Source organism: Halichoerus grypus, chromosome 3 (genome assembly GCF_964656455.1).
Source record: "Halichoerus grypus chromosome 3, mHalGry1.hap1.1, whole genome shotgun sequence".
Taxonomy (NCBI): Eukaryota; Metazoa; Chordata; class Mammalia; order Carnivora; family Phocidae; genus Halichoerus; species Halichoerus grypus.
Genome location: NC_135714.1, coordinates 87,964,468 through 87,978,640, shown reverse-complemented (window position 1 = coordinate 87,978,640; position 14,173 = coordinate 87,964,468). Strand labels below are relative to the sequence as shown.

At 38.9% G+C, this 14,173-nt stretch overlaps 1 long non-coding RNA gene across 2 annotated transcripts in view; it reads right to left on the bottom strand.

Annotated features, from left to right (window-relative positions):
- The window catches only part of LOC118553040 (uncharacterized), a 65,070-nt gene that overhangs the window by 14,425 nt on the left and 36,472 nt on the right, over nucleotides 1-14,173 (bottom strand). The gene's annotated exons all lie outside the window — the stretch shown is intronic.

The following is a 14,173-nucleotide window of genomic DNA, read 5'->3' as shown; positions in this document are numbered from 1 at the left end:
GAGATTCCATACTAGAGTGCAAGAGAAATGAGCACTTCTCAGCCGTGAACATGACTCAAAGGTGAAAGGGTAAAATTCAGATTACCATTTAGAGCCCAAGTGATTCCCAAAATTTATACCACAATTTAGTTGTTAGAAAATTAATTTTTCTTTGCAGTTACTTAGTTTTCAAGAAACTTAAGGACCCATTTAGGTAACATGCTAATATTTTAAGGAATGATTCCTAAAAGAGTTGGTCCAATGATTTATTAATTAGTATTTGAGAAGTGCTGGTAAAGAAGGAAAGTGTTCATCACTAATCACTGTTTTATTTAGCATTGCATAGAGATCCCTTCTGCTTTTACAATTTGTGTTGGTGCTTTGTTTGGTGTTATAGTTAAGGTATATTTAAGTATTATTAAAATGGAAAATGCTATTTAATTTCTTTGTTTTATTGTCTCACTTTATATGAAGATTCTTTTTTTTTTTTTTTAAATCTTATTTATTTTTTTGACAGAGAGAGACACAGTGAGAGAGGGAACACAAGCAAGGGGAGTGGGAGAGGGAGAAGCAGGTTTCCCACTGAGCAGGGAGCCCGATGCAGGGCTCGATCCCAGGTCCCCGGGACCGTGACCTGAGCCGAAGGCAGACACTTAATGACTGAGCCATGCAGGTGCCCCTATATGAAGATTCTTTATAATCTCCAAACAAGAAGTTGTGAAGTCCTTAAAAATAAAAATAAGTAAATGCTGAGAGCATCAACATATATAACTTCAATAAACTGAGAGTTTCTGAGATAGCCATAATCAAAAAAAGAAACTTCTACAATAGTAACTATAAATCTACTTTGTATATCCTACACGTTAATGTTTTACATATGTTAATAAATTGTAAATCCGATGAAATCCAAAATTCTTTTAGTTATTTAAAAGGGAAGGACTTGAAGAAAAAATCTGGAAGCTGATTTTTTAGCTATAGCAATTGAGCTATTCGTTTTACATGTACAATTGAGAGGCCCCGTCTTCCTGCCTTGCTCCCACCAGCTGCCTTTATTTGAACACCCTTCATGGGACACAGTGAAAACCGGAGGAAAGGGTATTCATCTGAAATGGTTTCTTTGGATTCTTTGGCAGAGGAACAAACTCACTGCTTAAAATATCATGAATTCTTGCAGTGAGGCAATAATAAACCTTTTTGATGTGAACCATGGTTATCTTCAGATACGTAATACATTTCATTTGCTGAAAGAGTAGGCCTCATTAACAAATTTTTTGTGTGTGTGTTTGTATTATGTTTATATTCTGATGCATAACAACATAAATTCTACTTGCTAACTGTAGGAATTAGCTTCAGTTAAGTAATTCTGTAAGACTGAAAAGGACTTAAGAGTTTCTTAACTTTAGATAAAGCACAGTAATGTTACTGCGAGGCTACAATTAATCTGCGAGGATTAATTTCAACACCTGAGATTATGTTTCCTGCAAAGATCTATGCTTGGACTTTGGATTGTAGCTTTTCCACACCCCTGCTTCTACATCATTCAGTACTCTGAAGGTCATTTCATAGATTGCTATAATCTATTAGAAGGAGGAAACTGAATCCGTTGTTTTATTTCAGGAGTTCTAGAAATTGAGGAGATAAGAACAGGAAACTCAGTAACAAGTTTCTTTCATTATACTATTTAAGGGGTTTCTTTTTTCCCTTGATTCTCAATATTATTTCTGCAAAAATTTGCAGGTTGCTCTGAGCAATAAAATAATAAAAGTCTAAAAATATGGTCTGTGTGTTCTGGGCAGTTTCTGTCTGAAGCAATTAGTAAGAATATCTGGGACTTGGCAGAGACTTTCAAATGGAATTTGCCTCAGCCATGCTTTAAGGAGCAAACTAGTGATCAATGGTTTATAAAATACTCTTGGGTTTGCACACTATTGAACAGCCTGGTCTACCTTCAGCCTGTAATTTACCTCTGGGACTCCAAAGTGGGTTTGGTTGTCATTCTGGACACAAATGAGTTGTGTAAATAACAGGTAAGGTGGAGACTATCAGCTGCTCACCAAATTCTGTTCCACCCTTTTCTAAACTATAGAGTTCTAGGTGGGCGCATAGCTTACAAGCGAAAAGTGCCATTTCCAAACCCCCATAGAGCTAGATATGACCATTAGCTAAGCCTCCCTAAGAAAATATAAATGGTAGTGATGTGTGCCATTTCTAGGTTCAGACCCTGAAACACTACATGCGCATGCCTCCTTAGACCATGGAGGAGAAACAAGAATCGTTCATTCTTGCAGCTACTCCTTGCAGGCAGCATTCTAAATGCTGAGGATATATCAGTGAATAAGAGACCAGAATCCCTGCCCCCTCCCACGCCTTGAGTTCAGATGGACAATAAAGAAAGGTAAATAAGTATTATGTACAGTTTGTTAGAAACAAAGGCAAAGGAGAAAAATAAGGCAAGGGGGCGCCTGGGTGGCTCAGTCGGTTAAGTGTCTGCCTTCAGCTCAGGTCATGATCCCAGGGTCCTGGAATCCAGTTCCACTTCAAGCTCCCTGCTCAGTGGGGAGTCTGCTTCTCCCTCATCCTCTGCCACTCCTCCTGCTTGTGCTCCCTCTGTCAAATAAAGAAATAAAATCTTAAAAAGAAAAGAAAAGAAAAGTAAGTCAGGGAAGGGAGATTTGAAATGTTGACTAGGTATTAGGCCATTATAGGAAATGAAAAGAAACCAGATACAGGTATAGACAAGGTAATGGGAGGAGAAGCTGCTGCATTCTGGATGTATGTTGAAGGCAGAGCCCAAAGGATTTACTGAGGGACTGGATATAGGGTATGAGATAGAAAAAAAGGAAGAGTCAAGGATGACATCAAGATTTTGGCTTGAGGAACTTGAAAAATGGTATTGTGATTAATTTAAGTTGAGAAGGCTATAGGAGAACTTGGAGGGAAATATCTGGAATTTGGTTTTGGACATTAGATTCCAACTGAGGTGTTAAGTGACCAGTAAAAATATGGTCAAAATAGACTAAGAGTATTTATTTGGGAATCATCAATATAGATGTTATTTAACATGGCAAGACTGGGTAAGATCACCCCGGCAGTGAGTGATATAGAGAAAAAAGATGGTCCAAGGACTGAACCTTGTACCCTAACCTTTAGATGTAGAGTTGATGAGGGAGAACTAGCCCTTCCAAAACTGAGGAAAAGAGGCAAAAAAGAGTAAGAAGTCTATCAGATAAGTGTGATGATCTGAAAGGCAAATGAAGTGAGTTAGAAATATGGAGAGAACTTGGATCCCTGAATGACTATGTAAAGCACAGATGCCCCCTTATTCACCCTGTGGGACTGTTAAATGAGAGAAAAATAGACTTCATTATTTTTAGTCCACTGAGGTGTTGAGTCTCTTTGATAAAAAAGATTTTAAACTTTTACCCTAACACCAGGTAAATAGCAAATAGTATCGCCAGATAGATCTTCAACGACAACAAAATCAACATTCATAAAAATCTCAGATACTCGGGGCACCTGGGTGGCTCAGTTGGTTAAGCGTCTGCCTTCGGCTCAGGTCATGATCCTGGAGTCCTTGGATTGAGTCCCGCATCGGGCTCCCTCCTTGGCAGGGAGTCTGCTTCTCCCTCTGACCCTCCCCCCTCTCATGTGCTTTCTCTCTCTCTCTCAGATAAATAAATAAAATCTTTGAAAAAAAAAAAGAAAAAAAATCTCAGATACTGACTTTGAAATGTGATGTATATACGTGTGTGCACGTGTGGGTGTATTTGGAAGGGTATGAACATTTCAATAATTAAAAAAAAAACCTCATATCATTTGGAGGTGACCCTACTACCACTTTTATGGTCTTAGAGAAGGACTTGTTTCTGGCTAAATAGAATCTACTTAAGTGTACATAGTAAGCACCACTAGCTTTGTTTTCTTCTGAACTATCCAGAGGGTAAATTGAGATAGTGAGAAATGATTTATTTGAAGAGCCCTTATCAAGAGCCCTTTTTGTGATCTTTGACCTTAGTTTTCCTATGGTTCGGTTATATTAATTCTCTTGACTTTTTTTTTTTTTTTTTTTTTTTAAAGATTTTATTTATTTTTTTGACAGAGAGAGACATAGCGAGAGCAGGAACACAAGCAGGGGGAGTGGGAGAGGGAGAAGCAGGCTTCCGCAGAGCAGGGAGCCCGATGCGGGACTCGATCCCAGGACCCTGGGATCATGACCTGAGCCGAAGGCAGACGCTTAACGACTGAGCCACCCAGGCGCCCAATTCTCTTGACTTTTAAGGGCCGAGAGGTATACCTCCTCAACCAACTTCTACTAATCATTCTGTCTGAAGGAAATAAACATAGAAAGATAAACTTATTTTGATACTCATGACTTTGTTACATAGTAAGCTTTCAAATTTTGCTTCTGTGCCTAGATACTTTTACAGTGGGCACATCTTCACAGCCCAATGACTAAATGTTTACATGAGGAAACGACTCCAAGACTTTTAGACAAAATCTGTTTGCTGTTATTCCTTTGCTCCCACATCCTGTTATCAACTCTTAACCTAGAGACGATGAGGATCTTTGCCACCATTTTCAAGCAGTGCTGATTTTATTACCCCATAATCTTCCCTTTCGCCAAAGAATTTCCAGCATGGTCCCAGTGTTTTGCAGGGTTCAAATGCTATAAGGTACTCCTTTTAAAAGATGACAGAGAGGGCGCCTGGGTGGCTCAGTTGGTTAAGCAACTGCCTTCGGCTCAGGTCACGATCCTGGAGTCCCTGGATCGAGTCCCGCATCGGGCTCCCTGTTCGGCGGGGAGTCTGCTTCTCCCTCTGACCATAACCCCTCTCATGTGCTCTCTCTCATTCTCTCTCTCTCTCTCTCAAATAAATAAATAAAATCTTTTAAAAAAAATAAAAAATAAATAAAAGATGACAGAGAACTCAACAACAGCAACGAGAACAAAACAGAGTACAGTTGCAAATGCAAAGCTGACTTTATCAAATGCATGCAAGTCAAACCTTGAATAGGAGCCACACCTTTAGATCTGGCCAAAATGGAAAGATCCTAGCTCAGAGAAATAAAGAGGAGAATAAATAGTACTCTGAGTAGTAGATTGCCAAATTTCCTAACCTTCTATCCAAGAACTGCAGATTGCTAGAGTCTAGATGGCATCACATCTTATGAGTCAGAAGACCTGGGTTCCCGAGTCAGCTGAAACACACACCAGCTGTGGACCTTGGAATTCAGGGAAATACCAAAATCAAGGGCAGAAGTAAAATTGAAGGCCAGAGAGGGAGCCCATTGAGAACGCTAGGAAGTGGTATCCGTGCAGGTTGCCAAGACTGAAGGAGCCAGAAGCATTTCTCAAAGCTCGGCTCGTGTAATCAGAAATGTGAAAGTCAGAAGAAGAGACCAAGGGCAGTCAATGGTGTGCTTTCAAGGAGGGAACGTTCCAGGGAAATGGTCTGGAATGGGTGTTCACGAGTGACCATTATGGGCCAGATGTGGGATGAGCCTTGGGTGGGTGCATCTTTCCATATGAAACAATAAAATCTGTCTCGGTTACATTGTTTGATTCTTCCTTCACTTGTACACTTATTCCTTCACTTGTTCAACAAACACTCGGATGCAAAAGACACAGAACTAGGCAGTGAACATAAAATGGTAAGCAGAGTAGACGTGATTTCTTATCCTCATGGAATTTACAGTCTAGTGGAGACCCACAGAATTTAATCGAATCATCCATTTAACTTACAAACATATAGCACTTTAGTACTTGCCAGTTCCATTGTTCTAACCACTTCACAAATATTAACTTATTTAATACTCAACAACCCATGAAGTAGGTACCATTACTATCCTTGTTTTATAGGTGAGGAAACTGAAGTATAAAAAAGCCTGCCCAAGGTCACACAGCTAGTGTGTGTTAGAGCAGGACTTGAATCCAGGCAGTCTGGCACAAGGTCCATGCTCCTACGCATTTATTTACAAAGCCTCGTAAGTGTTCTGGAGGAAAAGTATATGGTGCAATGTAATAGGTTATAACGAGGGGATCTGATCTAATTTGGGGGGAAGAACTGAAACTAGAACAGAAGTTCAAAAAAAAGGTGTGGTCATTAGTGTTAAGTGCTCCATGAAATTTATGACAGGACATTGATTTTTGCAAAAGGGAAGTCAGTGGCAAATGTAATAACAGTCTCAGAGGGACCCATTGCTGCCAGCTCATGGTTAATGGTTAGAGCTTCTCAAAGAAGGATGGGTTGCTTTGTAAGGTGGGGAGTTCCTCCTTTTGTAGATTCCTTCAGAATAGGCTAAAAACCACCGACAATGGGACTATCACATAGTATGTGCTCAACAAATGAATGCTTACTAACTGGTAGGGATGTTATAGAGTGTTGCATTGTTGGACCAGTTAAACTTGAAGATCTCTTCCAACCTTAAGATTCTAAAATTTCACTAATTCTGGATTTATGGTAACAGTGAATTTGGTTACGCTGAAGTTTCTCTTCAAGACCTATCAAAATGGCTTGATATAGAAATTTATAGTGGTGTAAGATTTACAAATTGTTTTCAAATCCTGGGGGTCCAATTTACATATAGTTAATGTGTTAATCTAAGACAAGATACTCTATATCTTTTATTAAAAATTTTGGCATGAATCTTGTGGTAGTTTCATATATATTACTATATGAAAATAATACAATTCTGTTTATTTAAAGTAAATATATAGTCTAGACATTGATTTTGCTCTTTCCCCATCATTCCCTAATTAGTTGCATTAATGAAAAAGGGTAGATAATTTCTAGAAAATGCACACAATGGCTGGCTATAATCCCATTCAAAGATTTACAGTAGATGTTGCTCAATTACTTTCCAAAAGATAATGTTTTGCTCACATTCTGAAATGTTTGCCGTTCATGGTATAACACACATTGTAACCCTTGTCCCTGGATCTCTCTGCTTGGGGACAGTGGCTATAAAGGACTTTCACTCTTTTCCACATGCCTCCCCAATTTCTGAAAACCATGGAAATTCTGGAAGGACCCCCGTGGTGGCTCTGGTGTTTTAAAATGTGATTTGGGGGCAACCCTCTCGGGTCCCCTCCCTCTTCGGGAGCTTTCTACTATCACTCAATGAACTTCGTTTTGCTGCCCCCCAAAAAATTTTTTTAAAAATTAATAAATAAAATGTGATTTGGATATCCAACTGCCACTGTCACACTGCACGAGAATCTGGAGGGCAAACAGAGAATGTGAATCCCTTGTCACTTTGGGGAAGAGAAAAGCATATTTTAAGAGTTGCAGTAGAAAGAAACATTAAGGGTGGATTAATTTTACGGCACTCTTGGAACATTTAAAGAAAACAAATAATGACCCAACCTAGCTGGTCGGTCCTCCATTTAGTTGTAGCAGCATTACAAAAAAGCTCATCTTACGATCTCTCAGTGATACTCTCTGAGGTAGCAATGGAGGGGTTCCAGAAGGCAAACTCACCGAACGTGCTTTAGGCTAAGACAGCTCCTACAAGGTAGTCAGACATCCAGTGGAATGAAACTCAACGAGGGTGGGCACCACTTCTATGTCCCCAACACCTGCAATAGTCCCTCACTGATGGACCTGTAAGTGGTTTCTAATTTTTCTCAATTACAAACACTGGGCTACAAATAGCCTTGTGCATACTTTTGTATTTCAGTAGGTCTAAAGAAAACGTCTCTCGAAATGAAACTGCTGATTAAAGATTCATTATATTTTACATTCCTACAGCTATTTCCAAAATGCCCTTCAAAGAAGTCATAGCAATCTATACTCCTGAAATTTGTGTTTCAGAAATATTGACCCAAGAAGAAAGGCCCTGGGAAGGCAGTTATAAGCTATGTCTGTGTGTCTGTGTGTGCTGATTAGAGATGAAAGCATCCTTCATTAGATTCCTCTTGAACTCAGCCTGGCATGCTGTCCATTCTCAGAGATCTGGGTTGATGGCAACTTTTAGCTCTACACTCAGACTTGAGACATGGTTTCCTGGTGATTTGTTATATTGTTTTGTGTGTTTTGAAGAAATGCTTGGTTTGTCTGGTCATTTGGGTTTTGCTGCTTTTGCCAGTTTTTTTTTTTTTTTTTAAGATTTTATTTATTCATTTGAGAGACAGAGAGACAGAGAGCACAAGCAGGGGGAGAGGCAGAGGGAGAGAGAGAAGCAGACTCCCCCCTGAGCTGGGAGCTTGACGCGGGGCTCGATCCCAGGACCAGGAGGTCATGACCTGAGGTGAAGGCAGCCGCTTAACAATCTGAACCACCCAGGCGTCCCTTGCCAGTTGTTTGTTTGTTTGTTTGTTTTTGACAAGGGGAAGACAGGGCAGAGAGAATGATAATCATGGGGGAGGTAGGGAAGGAGATGTAACTCCTTTGCTTTTGTGTGTACTTCTACCTAGAGCATTAGGTATGGGGCGCAGAGAATGACCAGAGAACCGCTAAAGGGGCAGATTTTGAGCCCACGAAGAAGGAAGCACAGTGGGGTTGCCGAGCTCAGTACTTGAGGTCACAGGCACTGTTGGACAGGTACCACAAAACGATGGAGGAAACATGCAGAAAATCCTTGTACAGTTATCTTTCACGGCTATGCCTTTTTATTCTTGCCGACTTTTTTATATTTTAGGATTTTCCTACAGTGTGCATGTGTTATTGGAATGTATTAGATTTCCAAACTGGAAAAGAAACAGGAAAAGGAAAGGAAAACTGAAGAACTTGGGTTTTAGTTCTGTTACATCCTAATTCTGTAAACTTGGGCAAATTTTAAAATCTTGGGTAGCCACAGTCCTCTCATTCTTAAAATATGAATAAATAAGTTAATCGTGAGGATTAAATGAGGTAATATAGAAAATGCTTAGTATGGACAAAGGACCTGGTATACAATAGGGCCCAATGAATGGTCTCATCATCAAAATCTCTATTATTACTAGCAGTGCGGATGGTAGTAAACATACATAGAAGTAGTGGACTATTCTAAAGATATCAGTTGATAAGAACTCCTTCAGATAACTCATAATTGAAAAAGCATTGTGATTCTCAGGAAATGAAGTACAAGGTGAGTAAAGATAAATTCTACAGTTTTCTCAAGAAAAAATGCTTTCTTACAGGTGGCTTTTGCATAGAGGTTAACTTTAAATCTGAGGAAAACTTGATGTATTTTTAATCAATATCTTCTAACAGGTGATATGTACTCACCAGATTTTCCTCACGAAACACAATTATTAGCTCTCGCTTTGGAATCAGACCAATATATGTTACACAGGTCATAATGCTTGCACTGATATTTATTGTTTGGGTGTTCAAATAAAGCCCAAGATATTGTTTATGCCTTTTAAGGTCACACTCTCAGCTTTTATGAAAGTGCCCCTTTATGGATCAAATTAAGGTTCTTAATTCATTTATTAATAATCTGCAGGTAATGTCACTTAACTTTGGAGTATCTTTTGCCTTTACAGTTGGATACGGATTGTTATGGGTTCCTTAGAATTTCTATACCAAGAAAAATAAAGCCACATTAAATTTCTGGTTGAGGAAGTTGGGCACTTTTCCTTAATTTTAATTGTTCCAAGTCATCTCATCACTTCAATTTTTCTCCTGATGGTAGGGAGCCTCCTCTCTCTACCAAAAAGCACTAGCCTGAATTGGTTTCTTTGCATTTTCTTGCTTTTCAGCATTTGTGATTTCCATTTCCTTTGTGTTATGAGAGGTCTCTTGGCTTATTCATAGTTAAATGATGGACATTTTTACTGTCCGGATTTTTCATTAAAACCTGATTGTGTATAAATCTGAGAGGAGGCTTTTTGGCCATCTACTTTCGACTCAGAACTCTAGTGATGACCCGAATCTTAGAGCCTCATTTCTTATTAGCATATATTTTAGCTGTTATTGCCATTTATGTTCTTACTTTTCAAAGTCTTTCATTTTCAAATATTCTTGGATTCTTAGAGCCTAACACAGTGCCTGGCATGTGCAGGCCTTTTGTGAGCATTTATTGGTGCTAAAGCAACCAGTTCCTTTGGTTAAAAATCTACCCAAGTATTTAATTGGTTAGATGTAGATCTGTGCTATCAGCCCTCTTGCACATTAAAACCATCTCGGTGATTTGAAAAATGCAGGGCGTAGGCCCCACTGCAGGACATTTTAGTCAAAGCCCCAGAGGGGTGGGACCCAGGCATTTCGTCGTATTTAAAAGCTTTCCAGGTGATTCTAATATGTACTGGGGCTGAGAACCACTCATGCAGGTCACATTGTTTTTTTGCCATTTATTTTAATGTTTACCTGATTACATTTTTCCTTTTGCAGTCATTACGTTAATATCCAATAATCTAGATTTCCTATGAGATTTAATGTAGGCATTTGCCCAGCCTTTTATAAGCCAAGAAGAAAATCATTTTTCCACCTTCTCCTCCTTTCCACTTTTATTTAGTACATTTAAAAATTCAATGTGAGAAGGGCACCTGGGTGGTGCAGTCAGTTGAGTGTCCAACTCTTGGTTTCGGCCCAGCTTGTGATCTTAAGGTTGTGATCTCAGGGTGGTAAGATGGAGCCCCATGCACTCAGTGCACGGGATCTGCTTAAGACTTTCTCTCCCTCTCCCTCTGCCCCTCCCTCTGCCCCCCCCCCCAATCTGCACTCTCTTTCTCCCCTCCTCAAATACATAAATAAATCTTTTTTAAAAAATTCAACATGAGAGGGCGCCTGGGTGGCTCAGTTGGTTAAGTGACTGCCTTCGGCTCAGGTTATGATCCTGGAGTCCCTGGATCGAGTCCCGCATCGGGCTCCCTGCTCAGCAGGGAGTCTGCTTCTCCCTCTGACCCTCCCAACCCTCCCCACTCTCATGCTCTCTCTCTCTCAGTCTCTCTCTCTCAAATAAGTAAATAAAAATCTTAAAAAAAAAAAATTCAACATGAGAAAGATAGAGATCTTGAAAGCAACAGGGTTGCTCTCATAGCCTTTGTTCTATCCACTGGTGTATTATGTCCTCCCCCTTTGGTCACTAGGATGGAAATGAGCTCTAGAAATGGTATTTGGTAGGTACACATACATGGTGAGGGGTGTCCCTTACAAATGTTGCTTGTAATCCAACAAATAGTGACTTTGGGACTTGAAAACTTCAATGAGAGACTAGAGTTAACATCTAAAAACCACTTAGAGTTCAAGGAGTTTTTGCCTTCAAAGGCAAAGCAAAGTTAAATTAAGGGGTTTGAAATCATAGTTCTGAGTGTGACGTTTTTAAAAGACTTATTTTTTTGTAGCTAGTTTAGGGCATAGTTTTGTCTACGATTATAAACACTGCCTTCTAATCTTTTTTTCCTCCATAATCCTAGGCTGTTTTTATGACACAGGGGCAAGAAGTTCCAGAATTAAAGGGCTTTTTGGTGTCCTTTTGTAGTAAAACACTGTATTCTTTCCATAGTAAATGAAGCAGCCACAAAAATTATGATCCCACTCATAAGATAAATATTCGGATAATTAGAGTAGTTTTTAAAATAACTATCCCACACAAGAATATAAACAAGAAAATGTTTATTTAGTGAATAAAAATATTCTATCAGGAGAGCACAAAATAGAAGGTATTTGTTCTATAGGAATTAGCATTTTTTGAAAATCATGAAAAATAGGTCACTTCAAATTATAAACAAGTACCTTTGTACTAAGTTTACCAGCTACAAAGTGAAGAGAAAAATTGACTAGTAAGGGAAAATTTAGGAGACCAAACTAGATCATTTAGATCATCCAAATTCATTCTAATTGAATTTAGTTAAATTAGCTGGATAATGACCAGTTTTTAATGTATTTTTACATTTTATTTTATTTTTTAAAGATTTTATTTATTTATTTGACAGAAAGAGAGAACAGGAGTGGGATGGGAAGGGGTAGAGGGAGAGGGAGAAGTAGACTTCCTGCTGAGCAGGGATCCCAATGCCGGGCTCGATCCCAGGACCCCAAGATCATGACCTGAGCTGGAGGCAGACGCTTAATTGACTGAGCCACCCAGGTGCCTCAATATTTTTACATTTTATAAAATTATTGTCATTCATTTTAATTACTGTGTATGATTATAATTTCACTACCCAGTAAATAACTGATTTCCAAAATTTTTTAAACATCTCAAACAGTACAACAATCTTATTATTTCTTTTAAGATTATAAAACTTCTAAATTAACAAATCAAACTACCTAATCGTTTGGTCAATACCTACCCATGGAAATGCTTTGAAGTAAGCAAGTCTAAAAACTAAACTGAATTAGCCTGTATACATGAATTGGTGCTTCATTCTATGTGTTCCCTCATATTTTTCATTGTTTGTATGTGAACTAAATGGATTCAATATTTTAAAAGTTTTGGAAAGCTAACCAGAAAGCATACCTGTAATGTAGTCAAACCATTGTGATTGTACATATATATCAAAAGTATTAAATAAGTAGATTTGGACGAACAATTAAGTTTTGTGAAACAAATAGGAGACTTCTACCCGCAAACATGAAGTTGTGGCATATTATGATCGTTGCTCTGCTCCTGACTATACATTTTCAGTTTTACTCCCTCTTTTCTTTTCTTTCCTCCATACCTGCCCTCCTGTCATCCTCCTCTTCTCTACTCCCTTCTCTTCTTCCTACTTCCCTCCTTCCTGTCTCTTTTCTTTCCTTCCCACACTCTTTTCTTCTAAGAAAAACGGAGCGAGTCCATGCTATGCGCCGCCTATCGTGCTAGCTGCGGGGACACGTAATGGCGATTTTATATTCTAAGTCAGAAGACTTACGTGGACAATTGGGAAACTAAATGAGGAATTACAGTAGCGTCAAATAACGATAATAATCAGCAAGTATTTTCTGTGCCAATGCTGTTCTAATCATTTTACTTGTATGGTCTAATTTATCCTCAACAACTCTATGAAACTAGTAGTACTGCCTGCCCTCTCCTACAGAAGGTGGAACTGAGGCTACGAGGAGGTTAAATAACTTGGCCAGGGGTGTGGAGCTAGGAAGTGGTGGAAATGCCAGTCAAATGCAGGGAGCCTGACTCCAGAACTGTAGTCTTAACTGTTAAACTGTACTACACAGTAGAGAAATTCTTTAGTTGGAGAGAAGGGAGGGATGCCTGGGTGGCTCAGTTGATTAAGCGTCTGCCTTTAGCTCAGGTCATGATCTCAGGATCCTCCTGAGACAGAGCCTTCGACCAGGCTCCCTGCTCAGCTGAGTCTGCTTCTCCTTCTCCCTCTGCCTGCGGCTCCCCCTGCTCATGCTCTCTATCAAGTAAAAAAATAAGTCTTAAAAAAATAAATAAATAAAGGCGATACCCATACCTTAAAAAAAAAAAAAAAGAAGAAGAAGAAGAGAAGGGAGAAAATGAAAGAGTTTGGTTGGTTTATTTTGACCATAAAAACAACAACAAAAAAATGTTTTTCTGTGACTTTTATATAGATATAATTTTAACCTAGCTCAGCAGTGAAACTTTCATCTTGATTATGTGGTTACTATGGATTGTTTTACTAGGGTTTAGTTCATAGTTATCTTTTTATATATGGGATCCTGTTGGGCTTGAAAACATGCTCCAAATTTTGACTGTAGGAGTGGAAGTTGTCTTGGCTGCAAACTAGATTGATCAACTAAACCTTCCAAATGAATTGTTTTTCAAACAGGTTTGGCAAAAGATATGTGTTTAGTGAGGATAAATGTCATGTCTTAGCATTGGTAGAGTGTTCCCTTAGGAGAGATGGTTAATATTGCACAACTAGCATTTCCCATGGCAATTCTGAGATAAATAAGGGAATCTTTCAGTTTGGGAATTGATGTGCTATCTACAATTATAGCCTTATCCAATAGCTCATATTTCAGATGCTAAAGATAGATGCTTCAGTTAGAGTGTGTGTGTTTTAGATGTATCAGATGGTTTCTAATTTTTTTCATATAGAAATGTGCCAAATAATTCTAGAGGGGAAAGAAAAAGAGCTCTTTGTATATTTTGGATAACAGTCCTCCGTCAGGTATGTGCTGTACCAGTATCTTCTTCCAGTGTGTGGCTTGTCTTCTTATTTTCCTGACATTGCCTTTCTCAGAGCTCAGGATTTTAATTTTAGTGAAGTCAGTTTATCGATTATTTCTTTCATAGATTGTGCTTTTGGTGTTGTATCTAAAAAGTCATCTCCGGGGCGCCTGGGTGGCTCAGTCAGTTAAAG